This window comes from Sabethes cyaneus, chromosome 1 (genome assembly GCF_943734655.1).
Source record: "Sabethes cyaneus chromosome 1, idSabCyanKW18_F2, whole genome shotgun sequence".
NCBI lineage: Eukaryota > Metazoa > Arthropoda > Insecta > Diptera > Culicidae > Sabethes > Sabethes cyaneus.
The window spans coordinates 87,477,667-87,484,034 of record NC_071353.1 but is presented as its reverse complement, the minus strand read 5'-3'; the positions used below and the strand labels follow the sequence as shown (position 1 = coordinate 87,484,034).

General features: G+C 40.2%; 1 long non-coding RNA gene across 1 annotated transcript; it reads left to right on the top strand.

Moving 5' to 3' along the window:
• The first annotated feature begins 2,125 nt into the window (after positions 1-2,125).
• LOC128746395 (uncharacterized) lies at positions 2,126-3,182 on the top strand. Its single transcript, XR_008412542.1, has 3 exons — positions 2,126-2,238; positions 2,297-2,355; positions 2,438-3,182. It is a non-coding gene; the product is annotated as an uncharacterized LOC128746395 (long non-coding RNA).
• The last annotated feature ends 3,186 nt before the right edge of the window (positions 3,183-6,368 follow it).

The window sequence follows — 6,368 nt, the reverse complement described above, 5'->3', positions numbered from 1 at the left end:
GTTCGTCCTGAGAATATGTTCGTGAAGAACACGATATCTGCTGTGTTATGCCTCGAGTGTATCGTGTCAATGTCCACCAAACAACAGAGGTCATGGTAAGGTGCTAGCTCTTCTCCGTTCCATCCAAGATTCCTGAGAGCAAACCTTACAAATCTCTTCTGGATTCTCTCGATGCGTTGAATATGCGTTACATACTGCGGACGCCAAATAACGCTAGCGAAATCCAGTTTGCTTCTGACGAGACCTTTGTAGATTGCCAGTATTGCATACGGATCATCGAGGTCACGGCCGAACCTCCTTACAAGCGCAAAAAGTTTCAGGCTCTCGTTAATCACGTTGTCGATGTGTCTAACAAAAGAAAGCGACCTATCGAATGTTACCCCTAGGTCACGTACATATTCTACACGCGGGATAGTACTACCTCGGTGAACGTAGTCGAAGATCACAGGGCTAACTTTCCTAGTGAATGTCATCACTGAACACTTGTTCGTATTAACTTTTAATCCGCAACTGTAACAGAATCTCCCAAAATGCTCTAAATCAAGCTGCAACTTCAGGCAGTCATCCATTGTCTTAATGGGAAAAAAGATTTTCACGTCATCGGCATAAGTTAAAACGGTTGCGTGTGAAATAACTTCAGGTAATTTGTTCATTAATATTACAAATAATAAAGGTCCTAAGTGGCTACCTTGTGGTACTCCTGATTGCACTGTAAACGAACCGGATTTGTTGCCGCGCAGTTTTACAAATTGAGTTCTATTTTTAAGATACGACCTCAACCAGTTATATCGCGAGCCTCGGATGCCAAAGTCTTCTACTGCTTCTAAGATACTATTAATACTAACAGCATCAAATGCTTTGCTCATATCGGTGTATATGCAATCCATTTGTAAGCCACTTGCGATGCAATCCGTGACCACCGAGGTGAACTCGCAAAGATTCGTGACCACTGACTTCTTCTTCAAGAATCCGTGCTGTACAGGAGAAACACGGTTAGCTACATTATCGTAAAGAAGGCCATATACCAGCGACTCGAAAAGCTTCGGAATAGCCGATTGAATAGCAACTCCACGGTAGTTTTCTACATCACCTTTGGCCCCTTTTTTATGTATCGCAATGACGTGCGAAATCTTCCAGATTCCTGGGAAGTGACCGGAAGCCAATGACGCATTAAACAAGCTTTTAGAGGGGTTACAAATTCCTGCCGAAATTCTTTCAGAATTTTGTTCGATAGCGTATCTGGACCTGCTGATTTATTGGCATCGAGTTTGCAGATACCGCGTTCCACACAAGCTTCGGACAGTTGATACGGCGCCTCATTCTTACCGCTGAGCAATTCTCTGATATTATCGGTAACCTCAGTAAACACAAAAAAAAAATACGCCGCGAAGAGTTCTGAAGACGATTGAAGATCAGTAGACGTAACACCGTTGTAATTCACACAATCCGGAACGCCAGATCCTTTTCTTCTGCCATTTACGAATCTCCAGAATGATTTTGGGTTAGTCTTAAAGCGAGTTTGTATACCCGCGATGTAAACTTGATACGCTTCTCTGTGAACCGCTTTAAATACTCTTAGGATTTGTTTGTAGTTTGCCACGTTTTCGCTTGAGGGTGAACGACGCATCCGTTTCAAAGCTGATCTCTTTTCTTTCATTAGATTGACCAGCGCTGGTGTAAACCATTCGGGGCAGCTATTTGTAGAACTTCGCCGTTCCGTTATCGTTGGAGAATATCGAGAAAATATGCCGAAAATGGTATAATAAAATAGCAGTGAATTAAAATCCACTGAATTTTCAACAACTACATCACTTTCGCAATCAACATTTAAAATGTCTATTGAACGTAGAAAGTCGGACATTTTTTCCGCTTGTCGATAATATTCCTCACAACCTTGAAAAACGTCTTCTGATATGAACAAATCGTCCCACGCAATATTTTCAATGTCTAACCGAGCTCGCTCAAGATCCATTGCGTTCAGATTTAGTTGATTTTTGAGCACCCCTTGTTTGCACTCTGCCGGTTCGATTGCACTGACGGTTAATAACATCGCATTGTGATGAACCTCATTTTTTATCAATGGATCCGTTAATGCTACGTGACAGATATCTGCTGCTGTGGTGAACACCAAATCAAGAAAACAGTTATTGTGGTTAGGAATATTGCATATCTGCAACAGGCCGGCAGAAAGAAAACCATCTACAATAACCATCTCGCGCTGGGAGCTGACTTGATCGGGTAAGTAAGATATATTATTCGAATCACAGTGCGGCTGATTCCAATTTAAATTCGGCAGGTTCAAATCGCCGACAACAATTACAACAACAAAACGAGCGATACCGTTCAACACTAGAGGTAGGTGGAATATAGCCACAACACAAAAATAAAGCTCCATTCGTTGTTGCTAATTTTACACAAATTGCTTCATTGTTTTCAGCCCTAGCATGTTCAGTGCTGGTGAGACGGTTGTGGACGGCAACTAATACACCTCCTCCGGATAGCTTTTCACTATTGGAGATGTTTCTGTCGCAGCGATAGACGGCGTTGTTGTTTCCGATGTATTTATTGATTTTTTCGAGTTTAAGCTAAAAATTATTGTTATAGGCCTTATTAGCTTCTTTATATACCTTGAAAATTTCACAAACATGCATTGGCATTAAAACGAAAGGGGAATTTATAGGACTTATCACCTAATTTTCAGTGCGCCTTTTTGACGAGCTGCAATATAGCGCTTTATAGCTATCCAGCTTTTTACGCGCTATAATGGCGGACGCTATAAATTGTGTTCGTAATATGTGATCAATCTTTTTGACAACTCTGCATCCATCAAAACTGGGCACTCTTCTCCTGTACGGCAGTGTTGCTCTTTCTTTCGTTTACGCAAAAGAAGGAAGGCAATAGTTTTGTTTACATTTCGCACAGTTTTGCTTTCCTTCTTTGACGTAAACGAAAGAAAGAGAACGGTAGTGTTGCAAGAGAAGAGTGCCAGATTTGATGTATGCAGAGTTGTCAAAAAGATTGTTCGCATTTTACGAACACAATTTATAGCGGCCACCATTATAGCGCGTAAAAAGCTGGATATCACAAAACATTTCATGGTATTGGAAACCATAACCCTATAACCAAGAAACAGATACAATGAAACCCGGCGAATTTTGCTGCTTAACGACAAAATCTTGATAAGCAAGACAATATTATTCAAAATGGGATCTATCATAGCCCATTTTAACCGCAAATTTTAATCTATTCCGCTTAATAAGTTTGTGTTAATAAACAAATTGAGTGAATTGCCAGTCGACAAAAGATTGTAGTGAACAAATGTGTACAACAAAAATGAAAAACCCAATTTATCAAACAAATCACATAAATGTGGATTTCAGTTTCATGTTCTATCAGAATCTAATGGTTTTTCAATGGTTACAGTTTCAAAGCATATTATGGTGTAGGCAATCCTGACTTGGGAGCAGCTACTAGTGTTGTTGTTCGCCTTTCTAAAATTTTACCGGATCTTTACACAGACAATGACTATAGACAACGATGAACTTGAAGTGGTTGATGAGTTTATATTTGGGATCTCTGGTCACCGCCGACAATATTACGGGTAAGGAGATTCAATGATGCATTCAAGCTGGAAGTCAAGTCTAGTTTTCCTCAGTAAGACGCTTCGATTAACCCCTCTAAGGTCTACTTCATTTTTAGCACCGCAAAATTCACTAAAATGGTCGTAACTTTTTTATCTTTCAATATTTTTTGACCAAATTTGGAAATTTTTCCGAAAATATTTTCTATTTTCATAATATCTATAGATAATAGCCATATGTCATATGGTCCCGGAGTTATTCCGGAGTTCCTTGAGGGACCGTGACATGGCTTTTTTAGATAAAGTTGCCAAATATTTAAAATTTGTTTGAAATCTGTTGATTTTTGTAAACATATCATCGACTGTGGACATATCAGTTATTTTGCCGCAGTTATGAGCCATGGTGCGCGCCATCCGAATCCGGGGGGACACTATAAATCCGGAACCGGTTCCCATGAAGGGACATTTCACCATCAGTAAAGTATGTCGTGTCGCATGTCAAAAAACATCAGCACTCGACAAAATAGCGATTGGCGATCATCTCATGTTTCTCAGAGGCCGTATGACCGGTTCCGGGCCCGGGGAGGGTTTTCTTTTCTGATTCAAGCACGGAACGGATTTCGAAGGAACTTGTCCGGGACCTGGAATCGGCCAAATGGCCAAACATTTCAGTTGAAGCTCATTATAACTAGTTCCATAAATACTAGCACTGTTATAGATGCTCTGAAATGGATGTCCCGAATTAAATCGAAAAATTTGATTTCGCAACTTTTTTGCGCCCAGGTGCCCAACCCCGCCAATTGGCGGGTTACGAATTTTTATAAATAATCAAAATATTCCTGAACTTAGTAATTAGAGAATATTTTTTCCATTATTCTGGCCACGAAATGAGCATTTTAAAATTTTTTCAAGCAAATCAAAAATTTGGGCACTGGAGGGTTAACTCTCCGAGCGTCAAGATGAAGAAAATTCCTAGTACGAAGAGCCCTTTCCGGAGCGTATAGATTCAGCTGTTCCAGGATAGGCGGACAGTCAATATGGCCGATCAGGAGTTTAGCAACAAACACAACTTGAGCAGTCGTACGCCTCTTTTCGAGGGTTTCAAGTCCTAGCAATTTGCATCGGTGTTCATATGGAGGCAAGTCCAGCGAGTTGCCCCCCGGCAGCATCCGAAGAGCATACCGGACGAAATTTTTTTGTACTGCTTCAATCCTCGCAATTCAGTTAGCTTGAAACGGGCACCAGACTATTGAACAGGTTTCGAGTAATGATCGTACCAATGCGCAGTATAGCGAACGAAGACAAAACGGATCGCGGAACTCGTTAGCTATTTTAAAGATGAAACCGAGTTGCCTATTAGCTTTTGAGATGATCTCTTCAAAGTGCAAGCGAAAGGTGAGAGCACAGTCAAGATTCACTCCCAGGTCACGAATATGATTAACCCGTTGCAGCGCATGGCCCAGAATAGAGTAATCAAAGGTAATCGGGTTCAGTTTGCGGTAAAACGAGATAACACTGCATTTGGGAACACTGATTGTTAACAGATTATTCATACACCACGCCTCAAATAGGTCAACCAGCCGCTGCAATCTCAAATAGTCAAGTGTGGTTTTTAGTGGCAGGTATATCTTAACATCGTCCGCGTAAAACAAACGACATTCAGCAGGCAGCAGTATAGAGAGCTCGTTGATGAATAGTGTGAAAAGCAAAGGGCCCAAGTTGCTTCCTTGTGGATTTTGACGCATAAACTACGGTCAGTGAGGTAGGACCTCATCCATCTAATAAAAGCGACAGAAATTCCAAGTTTCTTCATACGATTCAACAATATCGCGTGATCAACACGATCGAAGGCAGCTTTTAAGCATTGGCGGAACTAGCGCTCATTTCTAGGGGGGGCTATAGCCCCCAGCATTTTTTCGACCATTTTATTTCCTTGGCATATTAAAATTAAATGTACATTGATGCATGGGAACTTTAAGTTTTGATGCATATAAAAATTACTCTCAAGTTTTCATTATGTAAAGTTATCTAACTATAGTTTTTTCTTAAATTTAAAAATCCAGCCTAATTTTTCTAGGGGGGGCTAAATGTCTCCTAGGGGGGGCTTAGCCCCTAGCCCCCCCCCCCCCCCCCCTAGTTACGCCAATGCTTTTAAGTCTGTATATATAACATCCACTTGCGCATTTTCTTCCATGACATTTAGGCAAAACGAGACAAACTGCGTTAGATTAGTGGCAACTGATCTTCTAGGGAATAATCCATGCTGATCAACGGATAAGTATTGCGGTTATTTACATAAATTTTCATTGTGTTGCGGCGGTAGTCCGCATCGTCAATCACCGCAACGAGAACAAGGAAAGGTGGCCAAATATTTTTTGGTTTATATGTGCAATTGTTACTGATGCTTTAGCAACTAAAACTACCATAAAAAACTTCTTTTAGCCTCTTACATTCAAAAATCTGTTTTATATAAATCATAAGTACAAAAATTGGTGTAAATAGTAACAAAATTTAAGAAGTACGGAATGGTGATGCAAATAATCTAAACAATAGAAATTGATCTATTTGTATGGCACCTCTGGAAAAAAGCACATCCTTCAATATTTGGCGAGCTCAGCATTGGGCGATAATGTATCGATATAACTGGTATCGACATTTGTGGACGAAATCTCGATAGAGATTTTTTCGAAATATAGTTAATTTCGGTATGCATATAAATAAATACAACAGCTCTGTAAATGTTAACACGTTATACGGAGTGTTATAAAATAAATGTAAAATGCTGATC